The sequence below is a fragment of the Zeugodacus cucurbitae genome, chromosome 2, assembly GCF_028554725.1.
Source record: "Zeugodacus cucurbitae isolate PBARC_wt_2022May chromosome 2, idZeuCucr1.2, whole genome shotgun sequence".
In the NCBI taxonomy this organism is placed as follows: domain Eukaryota; kingdom Metazoa; phylum Arthropoda; class Insecta; order Diptera; family Tephritidae; genus Zeugodacus; species Zeugodacus cucurbitae.
The window spans coordinates 14,678,125-14,697,440 of record NC_071667.1 but is presented as its reverse complement, the minus strand read 5'-3'; the positions used below and the strand labels follow the sequence as shown (position 1 = coordinate 14,697,440).

Genomic DNA, 19,316 nt, shown 5'->3' with positions numbered 1-19,316 from the left:
CATGTTAGTAGAAGCGCTGCAGGCATGGCAAAATTCTTTATTAAGTTAGTTGTGTGTCTACGCTAACTTCTTATTAAGCTTTACACCTATGCACGAGCTTATAATTGCCTCCATATGTGCTTATACATAGCAACAGACTCAGTAGAGCAGCGATAATATCATAACACTCATACTCATGTAATCCTCGACTACAAGCAAGTCTTGTAGAGTTCAATTATGCGGCCAAGTAGGAACTAGATAGTTAAACTGTTTACAAGCATCTACCTCAGTGTGTGGTTTTGATATTTTACCATGACGGTGTATTTAAAGCCAGTCGCATTACCTGCTGGGTTACCACACACGTGTGTGTAAGTAGGTAGACAAGCGCTTGTGCATGTAGTACTTCAACTTGTTTTTGAAAATACTTTCACTTCTACATTCGCATGCATGCCCACATTTACATAACCACTTGCGTACGTGCATAAGCAACATATGTGCCTTCGTTTTTTAGTTATTCATACGCCCTGTAGGCGCACTCGCATCCAATCACATGCGCGCACACATATTTAACATGCTAATTTAACAATTTGCTAAATTGCAAACATAACTAAATTACAGCGTAATTTTCATTTTCTTGATTAGCAAGCGAAGCGAAAATATTAATGCTCATGCATTTTCCAGGCTTTTGGCTGCGCAGTGGTTGAACGAAAATTTCGAAAATATTCGTCAAATGGTAAACTTGCAACGCGTGGTAAGAGCGGATTTGAGCGTACAAACCACACTTTTATGAATTCAGGCGTTGAGAATGCTAAGAATTTTAGAGAAAGAATTTATTTTGATGCGCTTTTTCACCAAATTTGTGTAAGTCACAGAAACTATAAAAACAAGTAAGGAAGAGATAAGTTGGGGTGTAACCGAATATTGTATACTCTCGCAATTTATTTATTTTATTTCAGCAAGAGAACACACACTTTGACCCACATATTTGAAATAAAGTCCACTAGAAAATTGAAATGATTATATATAGTATATGGGGACTGGGGTAATTCCTGAACTTATTTCAACTATTTCTCATACCAAGCTATATTATATCCAAGAAGTTCACTTAATTTTGCTAAGATATTTCACATATAAACTGATATATACGGCATAAAGTCCACCGGAAGTGTGAAAATCCGAATATGAGGTACTTATATGGGGGCTAAAGGAAATATTATCCTTATTTTGCCCATTTTTGGCACAGACGCACATTGTTAGAAGGAATATATATCTTAAATAACTTTACTTTAAAATATCTGAAAAATTTACCGATATTTTCCATAAAAAATTTGCCGCAAACTTCGAGGTCCTCATTTTCGATATCTGGCCCTTGTTATAATCTGATTTGGGTAAATTTATATGGGCTAGGCCACACTAAATATGAAGTATTTATGCAAAGGTTTGGTCCGATATATTCACTGGTGCTTAGTATAGAAATTGCCAAGTGAACGAATGGGTATAAGGAAAGTAGGCGTAGTTACCGATTTCTCCCATTTTCAAACCAAGTTCTTGGTTGAAACTATGCTATACAAGGAAATGTTATGAACCGATTTTCAAGTTGAAGGTTTAATTTTTAGTAGTTTTCAACATAATCTTTGTGTGGAAGGTAGGCGTGGTTAAAATCCTGTATAATGACGTGCCTAAAGGAAATGATTTTGGTTGAAATAGCTTTAGTAGTTTACGAGATATGTACACAAAACTTAGTAGGAGCGGTGCCATGCCCACTTTTCTAAAAAATTACATCCAAATATGTCCCTTTCTAGTGCGATACTTTGTACCAAATTTAACTTTTATAACTTTATTTATGACTTCGTTATCTTTTCGGATTACGTCTTTTTGTTGGCATGGCAGTGGTTCGATTTCCCCCATCACGATTCCTCTTCTATTGGCCAGTTTTTTAAACATTTTACACATTTTTTCATGATATACGTATGGACACTATTATACCGGAAAGTTTGCCGGTAATTTTCCAAGTATTTTTAATTGCCAGCAGCAAATGTTACTGGTTATTTTTTATCTCACCAGCATGTTGCACGCTGGTTGCATTGCGTTTTATTTCTTTTTACCGATAATGAAATCGAATGTAATAGCTTGCGATGATAGAAACACAGTTTATCGCTTGCCACTGAAAGCAAATGAACATTTTAATTCTTCTCGTTTACAAGTTAATCACCATTTCATTCGGGAGATTAATTTCAGAATTCCGATGAAAGTTAACAATTTGTAGTGCAGCGAGAAGTTCTGAGAATTGTTATAATGGATTTTTGTTAATCAGTATGCAAGAAAAAACAACAAAATCATAGTTATAAAATTTTGACAGATTGATTTTTTTTTTCAACTTGTGATATTTCGAGCGCCATTTCATTTCTAAGAATTGCAATTTTGTTGTAGTTAACACTACTATTTGTATTTGCAAATAATTCTATATAAAAAATGCAAGCAAATCCATTTGAATTTCGCTGCCTATTTGGTAATTACGCAGTCGTTGTTGCATAATTTTGGTTGCGTGCTCTTTTTGTTTCATATAGTATTCATTTTGGCTAAAGTTCCATCGAAATCTGCTGGAATTTCATTCTGGTTGACTATGTTAGAGAGTTACATATTTGCTTTGAAATTATTAAATATCTATTTTTGTTGTTGTTTAATATTTAGTTCTGTGAATGCATGCTGCCAGCATATAATTAGACAAGATTATAATTCAGTTGTTAAAAGAAATAATCACAAAAGTATTATTACGATTGTATATCTACCTATTTACCTCTACGAGTTTCTATGTTTTCGTGCTTTATAGTTCACCACTGTGCTTTTATCAGAAATTCGTTTTTGGTTTTACAATTTAACACAAAAGAGCTTTGCAAATTTTCGTTCATAATCGCAAATACTGGATTACCACTAAAGTGTTTGCCTACGCAAGCACAAAATTAATTTGAGGTTAACGCAACCAAAAGCCAGGCTGCATTTGAATTTGAAGTCTGCGGCGTTCTTATTCAACATAATAAGCTTTGGCTTTTCCAGCATCGGTTTTGTGTTCAATCTATGGGATTTTAATTAAGTTGATTTGCTAACAAAGCGCTACATTTGTAGGTGAGTATGCACCATATATACATAATAAGACATATTATTATGCAAATAAGCTTACAATACGTATGTATGTATACGCATATACATATAAAAGCATATCACATACGCACACTAAAACGTTTCAGTAAATTCGCCGGTGATTTGGTTCATTTCGCTGATATTGCTGCAAACTCTTAGATAATGGTTAGTGGTGAGTATGAAACGAGTTGTTGTCAAAATGATATCCGGCCGGTGTTTGCTTGAGTGACCTTGAAAGCCGACTAATTAATTGAGTTGTGGGTGTGAAGTATTCGGATAGTTTGTGCAAACATTCGCGACATGCGCATAATTAGTATGAATTGCACTAAGAATGCGAACAATGTGATAACGTAATTGATAGAAGACATGAGACATATTTACATACATTCATAAATATATTGCCTCGTTGCACATTTTGCGGGTAGACAAATCAAAAATGCATAGGTTTTGTCGTCCACTCACATGTTGTATTTTGGCATAATTTACTTATTTTTTATACATATTCACAACTTGCATTCCACCATAATTTTTCAAATTCGGTATAAATCAAAAAAACTGATACTTATTTTAAAGTAAAAATTAAAAATTCCACGAACGTATATATTAGAAAGCAACGTACATCGTGAGTTTAATTTAAGGGTTGGGTAGGTTTAAGAGGCTAAAAGCAAGGATATTTTTTAAATTTTTTTTTTAAAATATACTATGATTGTATTGTATTTCATTAAAACAATTTAGCGTATCAAAGAAACATATTTAAGCAGTATTTTTGGAAATTTTTATTAACGAATTCCGAAAACTCAGCAGTTGGCCCCACATCTGCCATAACGTGTCTAAAAAAAAATGTTCTTGAGGTGGACATCATAACTCATGATTGGTTCATTCAAAATCAACAAACCAAAAATATTTCGATAGTAAATGGATTAATCTAGTTAATGAACGAAGGAAAAAAGAGAATATTGAAATTTGAATTTTTGATAGAATTTTAAACACAAATCTCACACTTTTGGTAAAATTTTCGTTATATATAGCCTCGAAAAAAATATTTATAATAAAAATATTAAAAAAACATTCGTTCATTGACTAGATCACGTTATTCCAGATTAGAACTGTTATTCAGATGTGTGCAACATTTAAACAAAATCACTTCATAACTTTTTGAGATATCGACCTTAGATATAAAACCTTAAATCAGCGTTTTTTATGGCTTTCTAAAATGTTAAGCTGTATAGAATTAATCCACATGAACTCATCAATCACTAAGAAGGAAGTATAATCAACTTTGTTATTATATGAATTATATTTTTCACAACTATATATGCAAATCAGTCTTTCTTCTTTCAACCATTTTTTTTATTCATTTATTTAAATATTTTACGCGGAAATCCGTATTATATACATCACATATTTTTACTCTCTTCATATGGGTGAATGCTGTAACATTTTTGAATATTTAATATATTTTTAACGTACGTTATAAAATTCATTTGCCATTCGAAATATGCGTTTCACTTTTATTACAAATACTTTTGGCCGCATTACAAACTCGCAAGCTGGTGAGTGTGTTCGTGTATCACTTTAGTACATCATCAACGGGTTCACTGAACCTTAACAACAAAACCAAGCAAGCAAAACAAAAAATAATAATAAAAATACTTTTATTCACAGCATTTTGTAGTCACCATTATGACAAAAACAACACGCTGAACATGTACAATATCAATAGCGGCTGAAATACAAAAGAGTAGCCTTTATATACTTGAGCGTACAAAAGCAGCGAAAGTGCTGGAAAAGAATAAAGTAAAGTGTGCGTAATATATACTGCAGCTAGACGATCATATATTGAGCACACACTCCTATCAACGCCGTTGTGTCAATGCGTGGGCATGAGAGTACAACAGAAAACTTTCCGCTTACAAGTACTATGAAAATGGCAAAATCAGTAAATATTCTCAATAGAGCCATGCGTATGGGTGTTTAACAGCAGCGCGGCTTGCAATGATTACATAAATTACAAGCGAACACTCAAGTATGTGGTTTTGTGTAAGCATGTTTATATGTTTGTTGAGTGGCATTATATTTAATTCCCGCGGAGCTAATGAGCAAACAATAAAAGTCATTATCAGTCAATATTGATAGGCAGCGCATTAAATAATTGAACTCAAACCAATTCCGACACTTTTTTATATTTATCAATTAAATATTTATTTTTTTGTGAGAAATAATCGGCTTAAAAATATATTTAACTAGCTGACCCCACAGGCGTTGCTCTGCGTGAAATTATTTGTTTTGAAACGGAAAGAAAGTTGGATTTAGATTGTATTGAAAATCATTTATTTGCGATCTTTCTACATTTTTTTTCAATGTAACGCAGCTTGACAACAACATTTTTTTATTTTCTGTTCCGGAGCGTAAATGTACAGAGATGATGGTTTTTTAACTCGTGAACACTCCACATATAGCTGACCGTATGAAAAACATGGTATTTCCAGATTTATGCCACACATTTCCAGCGACTGTCTTTGTGACCTGTTGATTGACATGGCATATGCAAGTTTGACTGGAAACTAATACGTTTGAACCGAAATGGCAAATCGTTGGAACTCAGAGGAATTCGTGGAATCAAGCATTCTGCCCCTTGTAAGTCCCTTTCAAAATTTTTGCAACTATCACATTATTCGCTAACGGCGACACAATCAGGGTTCAATTACACAGTTTCGATATAATTACATAATAATGACAGACCAACTTTAAGATGTAAATGATGCGGGGGCATGTCAGGCAAATCCAAAAAATTTAGAAATTCAACACGCAAATCTCCCGGAATTTGATTTGAATCGTATAGATGAAGTCATCAACATCGGTCTTTTTGACAGCTAAAATTGTGCATGCACTCAACCAATCGTAGTTACTTATAATTTTGGCCAATATGTTCAGATATACATTCGTGATGAGATCATCTTTCGTTGAAGTGAATTGACAAATCGCAGGTGGAATTGATATCAAACCATCCATTTCCAATTTTTAACAGTTCTTCTGTGGTTTTATCCTGTTGCAGGAACACTCGTATATTCATGGTCAATCATATGGTTTTCACGTACCGCCACAAATACGATGATTTGGAATAAAAAATTGGAAGATTATTATTTCACAGATCTTTCATTGTTCTGTCAAGTGCTTCTAGAGAATTGCACTTACCTCATACTACCAGTTTACAATTCTTCAACACTTTTGCAATAGCTGATTGCCTTGCAAACAGGTGTTTCATTGATTTGCATGTTTAACGGAAGCTTCAGTACCGAATGTGCCGTTCTTCTTCTTCTAGTTTTAAATAAACTTGAAGGAGATATAATCACATACACATCTATTGATAATGTAATCGATCAAGAATATGTGGTCCATTCCCACAGGAGTTTCTAAATTCTTTGAACCCAAGTGGCCTTCCTCCACATTCCTTTAAGCTAAAATTAGGCGCCCCAATAATTTTACTTAGAAATCTGAAACGGGACCCGACTTCAAGTCAAATTTTTTCGCAATAACATGATCGTTGCAATCGTTTTGACTGGTCCAGCAGTTGGTCAAACAGTACTTATACCTCGCATCCCGATGATCCAAAATTATATACCTCTTAATTATAAAAGAATTCAATTTCCCCTTAAGCTATCTTTCGCCGTTACAATTAGTAAATCGCAGCGGCAAACATTTAAACACGTTGGGATCGATTTACGCCAAGACTGCTTTTCACATGGCCAATTATATGTGGCGTTGTCAAGCGCAGGTTGCGGAGGAAATCAATATGTTCTTCTGCCACCAGAAAATAAAACAAAAAATATAATTTACGCAGAAGTTCTTTGATAACAGAAATTGACGCGGATGAAGAAAAAAACGAAGCCCAAAATCACTATTCCACGCGGACGAAGTCGCGGGCACAGCTAGTATTATTATGTTAATTCAACTCGTACAAATAATTTCGACCAAATTAGTTATCACAAAAACGGTACTCACGGACTTTTCTTTTAGATCATTAAAAGAGAAATAATTCTTTCATACATAACTTTTGTGTATCTTGAACCGCTTTCGCAGCGCAAGGAACGGAAGCCCTCCAAGATAAATAATTTTCCCCGTTTTTTACACATTTACCACTGTTTCTTCGCAGCGTGATGCTATATAGACTATAGCCTTCCTCGATAAATGGACTATCCAACACGAAAAGAATTATTCAATTCGAACCAGTAGTTTCGGAGATTAGCGCGTTCAAACAAACAAACAAACTAACTCTTCAGCTTTATAATATTAGTATAGATTAATGTTGCGTATACGCCATGTCATATCATTAATATTAGAGACCGACCGATTAATCGGCCTTGGTATCGGCATCGGCCAGTATCGGCCACAAAATTCAGCATCGGTATCGGTATCGGCATTGGCCATATTTGGACGATTCTTAGCCGACATTACATTACATTTTTCTTATTTTTTCTTTCTTTCTTAAGTATATCTTTAAAGCATAAAATTTGAATTCTTCTGTTTACCATATAAAACACAGTGATTCACATTTGACTAAACTAACAATTCATCATGGTGATAATTTAAGTCTAGTACAAAGAAATTCAATAATTTTGCATTAAACTGAAGGTTTTATTTAGCACTGCTAGAAAGATTCGATTTATGTTAAATATTCACAGTTTTATTTAACAACTTGTTGAGATTTTGAAGATAATGCCATAAAGCCACTAGTATAGAAGCATTCGTAACTAGACCTACTATTTTCGAATATTGGCCTTAATGCTCATATTTGTCCTTAAGGAATTAAATGGCCTATTTTTATAATTTTTTTTCTATGTAAACAATTATTTTTTTTAATTCAAACTTTTTTCTGTCTTATAAATACATATTTAAAGAATAATTTCTGAAATTTTCAAAAAAAGAAAAATTAAAACTCCTCCATTGAGACGTCATTTCCGGTGACCCCTCGGAGAAAAGGTGCATCCGCGGTGTCAGCATAACTCCTGACAGGATCATCCAAAATGAAAAAAACAAATATAAGTGTTCTATGTAAAAAACTAAAAATTGGGATTTTGGCAGCCATTTTCCCAAAAAAAAAAATAATAACTGACGTGGTGTGCACGCTTTCCAAAGACTATATCTCCGAAACTATTATTCGGATCGACTTGAAAATTTAGGATAATATTCTTGAGATGTTGTATAAATTTATAAGCAAAAAAACAAAAAAAAAAGAATTTTTGAATCCACGAAACCCACGAACCCCTTAAAGGAAAAAAGCTATATTGCTGATTAGCTTTGAAAAAATGTGAATAACTTATTTTTTCTATCAACATATGTATATATTATATAATAATAATAATTTATTTAGTTTTGAATATTAATTAAATGAATAAACAACGTCATATTTACATATGTTTATGTAGTTGTTTACTTATTTTGTATTGTTATTTGTCTTTGTTTTTCTTTTGTTGCTATACTAATTTTTAAATAAAGTTATTGATGAAACAATCGGCATCGGCATCGGCCGATTCTTTGCCAACTGGCCGATTAATCGGCATCGGCCAAAAATTTGGTATCGGTCGGAAACTAATTAATATGACTGCGCTTGATGCTTTTGGAAACTGAAAAATGTATAACTGCGTTTTTATTAGTTTTATTCATTTTCATTCAATCAGTATACACTAAGGTCAAGCATTATTATGTAGGGGAAAGCCTTTTGTTGGTGCTGAATAAGGATCAAGGACAATCGCCATTAAAGCCCTGCTGTATGAGAAAAGGTTCAGATCATCACTATCAGAAAATAAGAAAGAGCTACAACATATGTCGAGTAAAGAAGATAGTCATATCTTGTGATATTTTTATAAATTTATAAGTTAAAGAATATTAAAGCGTAGCTTTTGAGTTAAACTGTTTTCAACTTAAGTCACATGTCATTCGGGGTAAATCATTTATTTCACTTCCGCAGTGCACAAAGCGATTGTTTCCGATGATTTATAAGAAATGGAGACTGGGGCTTCATGACTATCCAATGTTAAGAAGACAGAAGAATACAGTAGCAAAAGCTGTCACTATTGTTGGCAAGTGTTGGTGTGATGTGTACAGATGTATGTATACTCATATAAGAAGAAAATCGATGAAGCACGTCTCGCAGAAGTGACTATATAAATATGCTTTACACAGAACAGTATGACGACACGCAGTAAAGCAAATAACAGACATTTCTGATAGAAGCGAAGTATATTGGCCGATACAGCAGCCATGAGAATATGTATGTTATGTTGTATCAGCGGCAATAGTATTTTTTTCTTTGTTGCCGCTTGATAATAAAAATGGCGACGTTTGGATGTTATACAAGCTTTCGCGAGATACCGCATATTTTTATCCATTTGACGTGCGCTTATCCAAAGTCAGTCAAGGAGTCTGCATGCTACCTGATTGCTTTGCCTAAAAAGTCACCCGCTTGCTTTCATTATACTCTGCGTAAATATTAATGAGTTACTATATACTGCGAGTACTATGCGCAACAAAACTTGCTAAGAGAGTATCATAGTTTTGTTCACATAGCGGTTGTTTGTAAGTCATAAAACTAAACGAGTAGATATAGGGTTATGTATATCAAAATGATCAGGGTGGCGAGACGAGTCAAAATCCGGATGTCTGTATGTCCGTCCGTCCGTGCAAGCTGTAACTTGAGTAAAAATTAAGTTATCTTGATGAAACTTGGTACACGTGTTTCTTGGCACCATAGGCAGGTTGCCATAAATAAAGCTATGAAAATGAAATTTGGAGGATAGGATCGCATTAGGGAGGGGCACATATGGATGTTATTGTTTTTGAAAAGTGGGCGTGACCCAGCCCCCAAATGGGGTTTTTGCATATAACTTGCAAACCAATAAAGCTATATTAAACAAACTTATTTTAGCCATTTCCTTATACAGTCCAAAAATGAAAGACATCGGATAATAACTACGCCCACCTCCCATGCAAAGGTTATGTTGAAAATTACTAAAAGTGGGTTAACTCACTAACGAAAAACGTCAGAAACACTAAATTTTACAGAAGAAATAGCAGAATGAAGTTGCACTCAGATTTTTTTACAAAATGGAAAATGGGCGTGGCGTCGCCCACTTATGGGTCAAAAACCATATCTCAGGAACTACTCGACCAATTTCAATGAAATTCGGTATATTGACACCCTGATAACACATATCAAAAATGGTCAAAATCCGCTCACAACCACGATACTTCCCATATAATTCAATTTTGAATTCAATCTCATTCCTTCACTTTGTAATATATACATAAGGAACCAATGAAGATAGCGGAAACAAACTTTGCATAAATATGTTCTGTTGCACTACTTGTGAAAAAAATTGCCGAAATCGGACTATAACTTTTCAATGCCACGGATATCGAATATGAAAAACTCAGTGCCTTGGGGTAATTTTTCACCGAAAATATCGGTAAATCTCTCAGATATATTAATTTAATTCATAGGAAATCTTTTTCTTCTAATAGTGTGTCTCTGTACCAGAAATTGTTAAAATCGGGTTATAACTTCTCCTAGCTTTCATATACATACCTAATTATAGGATTTTCAAAAATATGATGGGCTTATAAATCGGTTAATATGTGAAATATCTAACTAAATTAAATGAGCATATAATTTTAGATATAATGTATGTTGGTGGTGAAAATGAGTGAAATCGGTTCAGGAATTTCCTCAGCCTATATACTATATATGAAGATTTTCGTTTTTCTATTGGACTTTATGCCGAATATATGGGTCAAATTGTGTGTTAACTTAATAAAAATATAGCAATAAATTGCGAGAGTATAAAATGTTCGGTTGCAACCGAACTTAGCCTTTTGAAGAGAATATGCATTCGCACAGGTCATTTACCATTACATTATGGAATTAAGTTTTAACATCGTATGTGTACCACATAAAACTTCTCTCCTTACTTTACCTATACAGTTTATCAGCATTTTCAATCAACGAGCCAATAAATTATGGAAATAATAACTATTATCATATTATATTACTATTATAGATTAAATGTGTATTTTAAAACATGACAACAACATAAAATTTAATATAATAGCCACATATCATATCCAAGTGATACTTCCACATTGTATTTAATAATAAAATTGAATTGAAATTACAAAACTCTTGAAATGTATATGCGTTATGCAATTAAGTGATTGACAATTGAATATGATAATAGCAATTCAGTTCATATTCATATTCATATAATTATACTTAAAGGGTGATTTTGTTCGAGTTATATACAGGTTATTTTAAGCAAGTTAAATAAACTGAAAGTGACAGAGCGTCAAACACGTGCTGACAGTACAAACTAATTCTTTAATGATTTTCCATTCCTCTTCTAAAACACCCTATACACATATGAGTAGTTGCATACAAACATATGCACTGTTAAATAGGCAAAACAGAACAATTTCACGTGTAATTTATATCCTTGAAAATATTATAATTACCATTTTATTGTCATTAGTATTTTTTATATGTATAAATCAAGCAATTGTTGCGTATTTATTTGCGTTGTAATGACAAAATCATAAATTGTACAAACAATCAGTGTTAGCATGAATGCCTATAAACAATGTACAGTACAGCTCATGTAATCCCATTCACTCGTAAATTCATTCATTTATTTGTTTATCTCACCACTTATGCCACATTTATTTACTCAACTTAATTGTTTGGTTATACATATGAGAAATTTTAATTAATTGCCATTCTGGTTTTTTCACACAACTCAACTCAACGGAAACCACTAAAGTGCGCAGATAAAAACGCACTTGCTGGCGATTTTTATGAGTTTAAATTGCAATTTCAATTTTCATTGAATTCGTTGATTGTCTGTCGCTGGAAATGAAAAAGTAATTAATGCAGTGTGTAAAAATATAGTTTGATTTTTGCGGAAATAATTTTAGTTTTTTTTTACATTTTAATATATTTTTTATGCAATTTCAGTTTGACAACAAATTTATGAAAAACAAACTAATTAATTGGTTTTTTATTGAAATTTCTTTCACAAATATGTATTAATATTGGAATGGCAAAAGTGTTGAATGTTTCATATGTCATTTTATTTTGAGTTTTATTAATGAATTGTTGATTTATACTATTTACTTGGAATAATTAGTATTTGCATACTACTGGCTCATTAATATCTAATAAATTTATGTTGAAATGACTTTATGTAATTAACTTATTAATTATCCAAAGGGAAAAGATTTTGTAAGGAGACCATGAAGTGAGTATTTAAACAACATTTGATATTGTTATAAATTAAATTTTTTGTATAAATATGTGTAAGATACGTAAATGTGAAGACAGAAGAAATATCGATTGCAATTTTTATTCTTTCCTATTATATGAAATATGCTCACCTATGACCAAGTCTTGTCAGAAGTTGAATTGCACGGTTCATTATGATCGTCAGAACAGTCTAAGAATTTAAAAAATAGGTCTTAAAATAATATTTACGAAATTGCATTTTTTTCTGTTAAATTTCAACTGTAGCTTCACACTAATGAAACTATTAACACTAGATTTACGGGGATTGAGTCTATACATTTTTTTACTGAAACCCGCCATTTTGACGTCTATGTTGAAATGTGATTTTGCTGTAAGTTATTTATCAAAAACTTATCATTTTTTTTCAGCATTACCTTCAATACATTTTATATATGTAAAATCCACTTTCGAAGTGGATTATATATTTAATACAAATATTGTTAGTTTTATTTGCTTGTGCTTCTTCTTCTTCTTCTTCTTCTTGACTGGCGTAGACACAGCCTCCGCGGTTATAGCCGAGTCCAAAACAGCGCGCCACGTATCCCTCCTTCTGGCAGTTTGGCGCCAATTGGTTATACCAAGCGAAGCCAGGTCCCTCTCCACCTGGTCCTTCCATCGGAGTGGAGGTCTCTCTCTTCCTCGGTTCCACCAGCGGGTACTGCATCGAATACTTTCAGAGCTGGAGCACTTTCATCCATTCGAACAACATGACCTAGCCAGCGTAGCCGCTGTCTTTTTATTCGCTGGACTATGTCTATGTCGTCGAATAACACATACAGCTCATCGTTCCATCGTCTACGGTATTCGCCGTTGCCAATGTTTAAGGGATCATAAATCTTCCGCAAAACCTTTTTCTCGAAAACTCCTAGTGCCGTCTCATCGGATGTTGACATCGTCCACGCTTCTGCACCGTAAAGTAGAACGGGAATAATGAGCGACTTATAGAGTTTGATTTTGGTTCGTCGAGAGAGGACTTTACTTTTCAATTGCCTACTCAGTCCAAAGTAGCACCTGTTGGCAAGAGTGATTCTGCGTTGGATTTCAAGGCTGACATTGTTGGTGTTGTTAATGCTGGTTCCCAGATACACGAAATTATCTACAACTTCAAAGTTATGACTGTCAACAGTGACGTGGGGGCCAAGACGCGAATGCGCTGACTGTTTGTTTGATGACAGGAGATATTTCGTCTTGTCCTCGTTCACCACCAGACCCATACGCTTCGCTTCCTTATCCAGTCTGGAAAAAGCAGAACTAACGACGCGGGTGTTGTTTCCAATGATATCGATATCATCGGCGTACGCCAGTAGCTGTACACTCTTGTAGAATATTGTACCTTCTCTATTTAGCTCTGCAGCTCTTATAATTTTTTCCAGCATCAAGTTAAAGAATTCGCACGATAGTGAGTAACCTTGTCTGAAACCTCGTCTGGTATCGAACGGCTCGGAGAGGTCCTTCCCGATCCTGACGGAGCTTTTGGTGTTGCTCAACGTCAACTTACACAGCCGTATTAGTTTTGCGGGGATACCAAATTCAGACATCGCGGCATAAAGGCAACTCCTTTTCGTGCTGTCGAAAGCAGCTTTAAAATCGACAAAAAGGTGATGTGTGTCGATCCTATTTTCGCGGGTCTTTTCCAAGATTTGGCGCATGTGAATATCTGGTCGGTTGTTGATTATCCAGGTCTAAAGCCACACTGATAAGGTCCAATCAGTTTGTTGACGGTGGGCTTTAGTCTTTCACACAATACGCTCGACAGAACCTTATGTGCTACATGATTAAATTTGGAAAGATTTTACTTCGCTTGGATTTGAGTTGAATACATTTTATTCATCGTGATAATTACTACGCAATTGCTGAGCTAATTGAAAATTACAATTTTCATACTCTCGCAACAAAGCTGCTAGCAACAAAGTTGCTAAGAGAGTATAATAGTTTTGTTCACATAACGGTTGTTTGTAACACCCAAAACTAAACGAGTTAGATATAGGGTTATGTATACTAAAGTGATCAGGGTGAAGAGTGGAGTTCAAATCCGGATGTCTGTCTGTCCGTCCGTCTGTGCAAGCTGTAACTTGAGTAAAAATTAAGTTATCTTGATGAAACTTGGTACACGTGTTTCTTGCCACCATAGGCAGGCTGCCATAAATAAAGCTATGAACGTAAAATTTGGTACAAAGGATCGCACTGTGAAGGGTCATATTTGGATGATTTTTTTTTGGAGAAGTGGGCGTGGCCCCGCCCCCTACTAAGTCTTTTGTACATATCTCGTAAACAACTTAAGCTATATGAACCAAACTTTCTAGAGTCGGGTTAAAAACCCGACAATGAAATTTGGTTTGTGATATTTTCCTTGCATCCCAATGATATGTTGTGGAAACAGTTCAAATCGGTTCAGAACCACGCTTACTTCCTATATACCAGAACTTTGAAGCCCATCTGAATCGTTTACTTTACATGATATAAAGTAGTCACTAATGAATATATCGGAATAGAACTTTGCATAAATACTGCACTTATAGTGTGGCTTCGCAATTCTAAAAATCGTCGAAATGGGACCATAAATTTTCAAGGCCCCATATATCGAACATGAGGACCTCAGTGCTACTTATTTTTTTTGACCGAAAATTTAGATAAGTCTCTCAGATATTTCGAAGAAATTCAGAGGGAATATCTTTCTTTTAATAATATGTCTCCGTGCCTAAAATACGTGAAATTGGGTCAAAACTTCACCTAACTCCCATATACCTAATATTAGGGTTTCCAATTTTCAGTGGACTTTATACCATATATATGACGAATATTTGCGTAAAAGTGTGTGTTATATTAATAAAATTAAATAAATAAATTGCGAGAGTATAAAAAAAAGCAAAAAAGCTTACACCCGAACTTAGCTCTTCCTTACTTGTTCTGAGATATGTTTACTACAATGGCCTCTTTCCACAATATAGAAGCATTGATGGTTACCATTTCTACTGTGTTATAAAAAATACTTGTAAGAAACCTGACTATTTTCTATTTTTTATATTCTAGATTGCAAAAATTAAAGAAAATTTGTCCGATTTTATTCTCTGACTTCGTATTTAGCCATGATTTTCCATAAACTTTAGTCTGAATATTGTTTGTAAAAATATCCCATTTCTTAGATCCCGAATATGGATATTTCGAAGATCTTGTTTTACACGCACCTCTAACATACAAACTCTTTAGAAAAGATTATAATTGTGCCATTGTGATTACTCAAAATAAACTTTTCCAAAATTTTACGCTCCTCGGTTTCAGTATATATTTTTATATGGAAAATAATACTGTCGTGAATTATGAGTTCAAAAGCACTATTTATATTAACCGTCATAATATTTCGTTTTATATAAGCTAATAATTTTGATACATGTGTGGATATACTATAAGTTGGTTATCTACCAATACCTCCAAATTCTCCTATTGGTTGAAATACTTTTGATTTCAGTATCTGAAATAATATGAATGTTTTACTTTTACGATTTTAGGTATTACGGTCATTAGTTTAGGTTATAATATCGAGCTCACCCTCGCTTTCGCATAATTTATTTATATCAGAATCCGATTCAACTTTTTGCTGATATTACATGGAACACTTATAATTTCTAACAAAAGAGACTACAGAAGTAATATTTCACTTTGACCGACTTGTTTTATAAAAAAATAAAGCATATTTTACTAGCAAAGTAAAAAGTATTGTCTCTTCAAAATTAACCAAAGTAATACGATTATTTATCATGCAATCAGATTTACTGTAATTTTAGATAACAAATAAAACAAATTTACAGCAAAATTGAATTAAATTATTAAAACCCATTATTTAATATTAAAAAAAAATTGTTTTTGTATTAAGAATTTTTAAGCATGAACTCGCAAACCCGTCAATTTGACCGTAAATCTAGTGTTAATAATTTTTACTATATTCTGAACTAAAGCTGAAAAATAAAGGCGTAAATGAAAAGGTTTCTCTCATTGCGTTCGTAATCCTCATGAAAATTAAACTTTCACTCTTCGAAATATTCTTCAAAATGCAAATTACTCACTCATTTCAACCACGTCTAATAGTAATAATAAATTTCTACGTATTTCTCAACTTATTATTGAAAAGATATATTCTTGGACGAAATTAAAAAACAAAAAAATTTTTTTTAATATTCCTTTTATGTGCTTGCTCTGAATTGAATTGGCACACATACTGACATAAATTGAGTAAAATGCACATAATTTGAAAAAATTTTAACTTAATGAGCACAATTTACTATCGAATTAAGGCAAATTAAATAAATATGTACTTTTAAAGTGTTTGTGTGCGTGTAAATTCAATTTCCAGACTATAATTTGCGCCTAAAGTAGTTGAGAAATTGCTTCGACAAGCGCAGAAATCTATTAAATTTCCAGCGCACACACAAACACATGTTGTTGACTGGTATGACAGCAAGTCAAAACAGGTTAGACGGATGTAGTCGTGAAGTGCTGTGTACAGCAATGCAATGAAATTTCCGATATAACATTCAGTGAAGTTAAGAGCCATATTGAGAGAATTCGCAGCTGGCGTTGATGAAGAAACGTCATAGACAAGTACTGCTGCTTTCGCTTTTTAACCTTGCTTTCCTAGACATATATTTATTTTCCCCAACCAGGCGCACTTGCCATCACTGCCGTGTTTATAGCTGCAATTATTTTCAATTTCCCTACGTCAAATAATCTGAAGCACCAGTTATCTGTGAAAGACGAATTCACACACATACATATATGTATATATATATATAAATGTATGTGTATTGAAGTAAATACATATTTACATATGGCTGAAAGTGAAGTACAAGCGATGTAGTTAAAAGCTAGACAGCCACCTTTGGCTTGCAGTATATTCAACTTTAACACATTAAAGTCAATACGCAACACAGCCACCATGGCGTATACGTTACATGCGATTCAAACTCGCAACTACACACGGAAAAGCAAAAATCACTGCGCACATACGGCTGTATGTAAGTTTGTAATTGCTGAAGTTCGGTCTGATTCTGGTGTGCATTTTTTATGAATTTCGCTGTAGATGAACTTATGTTGTATGGTTGGGCCTCACAATCTGTAGATGAATTCTTGTATGTTATGTGTGCTATCTCTGCTTCGTATTTCGTATGATTGTGGAGTTGTAAGCAGATTCGTTTTAATAGTTCAACTTAAGTGAATCATGACAGGAGAATAATTTCGTCGGTGGTCTGTAGGTACTTGGATTAAAGTGTGAAATTTTGAAATAAAATGGAATTGAATGGATTAGTGGAACTCTATACTATATTAATTATTATATTGGTTAATGAGATGCTATTGAAAGGGCGCTAGTATATAAGATCTAAAATCGGCCAAGTTGGAATACCAAACTATATCTATACTCTCGCAACAAAGTTGCTACGAGAGTATTATAGTTTTGTCCACATAACGGTTGGTTGTAAGTCCTAAAACTAAACGAGTTAGATATGGGGTTATATATATCAAAATGATCAGGGTGACGAGAAAAGTTCAAATCCGGATGTCTGTCTGTCCGTCCGTCTGTCCGCCCGTCCGTGCAAGCTGTAACTTGAGTAAAAATTGAGATATCTTGATGAAACTTGGAAAACGTATTTCTTGGCACCATAGAAGGTTAAGTTCGAAAATGGGCGTAATCGGACATTGGCACGCCCACAAAATGGCGAAAACCGAAAACACATAAAGTGCCATAAATAAAGCTATGGAAATAAAATGTGGTATGAAGGATCGCACTATGAAGGGGCATATTTGAATGTAATTTTTTTGGGGAGGTGGGCGTGGCCCCGTCTCCAAATAGGTTTTTGTACATATCTCGGAAACAAATAGAGCTAAATAAACTAAACTTGCTGAAGTCGTTTTTTTAGCCATTTCTTAATACAGTCCAAAAATGATGAGAGAAATCGGATCATAACCACGCCCACCTCCCATACAAAAGTTAGGTTGAAAATTACTAAAAGTGGGTTAACTCACAAACGAAAAACGTCAGAAACACTAAATTTCACATAAGAAATGGCATATGGAAACTGCACACAGATTTTTTTACAAAATGGAAAATGGGCGTGGCATCGCCCACTTATGGGTCAAAAACCATATCTCAGGAACTAGTCGACCGATTTCAATGAAACTTGGTTTATAATAGTTTCCTTACATCCCAATGATATGTTGTGAAAATAGGCCAAATCGCTTCACAACAACGCCTATTTCCTATATACCAGAACTTTGAAGACGATTTGAACTGTTTAATTTACAATCTTTATATAGCCAAAATCAAGCTCTACAAGTCGCTTATCATTCCCGTCCTGCTTTACGGTGCAGAAGCTTGGACGATGTCAACATCAGATGAGACGACACTAGGAGTTTTCGAAAGGAAAATTTTGCGCATTTATGGTCCTCAGAACATTGGCAACGGCGAATACCGCAGACGATGGAACGATGAACTGTACGAGTTATACGACGACATTGATATAGTTCAGCGAATAAAAAGACAGCGGCTACGCTGGCTAGGTCATGTTGTCCGAATGGACGAAAACACTCCAGCCCTGAAAGTGTTCGATGCAGTACCCGCCGGAGGAAGCCGAGGAAGGGGAAGGAGGGACCAGGTGTTGAGCGATCTGGTTAAACTTGGGATCTCCAACTGGCGCCGAACTGCGAAGGAGAGAGAGAGAGGTGGCGCACTATCGTCGATTCGGCTATAACCGGATAAACGGTTGCAACGCCAATCACATGTATGTGAGGAGGATGGGATCATGTGTAGAAGTTCACGCAAGTGAGGAAAGTTTTTGATTGTCATTCACTTGGGAGTGGCCAGAAACGATTCTTC

At 34.3% G+C, this 19,316-nt stretch overlaps 1 protein-coding gene across 3 annotated transcripts in view; it reads right to left on the bottom strand.

Moving 5' to 3' along the window:
- The window catches only part of LOC105218644 (uncharacterized), a 246,005-nt gene that overhangs the window by 15,407 nt on the left and 211,282 nt on the right, over window positions 1-19,316 (bottom strand). The gene's annotated exons all lie outside the window — the stretch shown is intronic.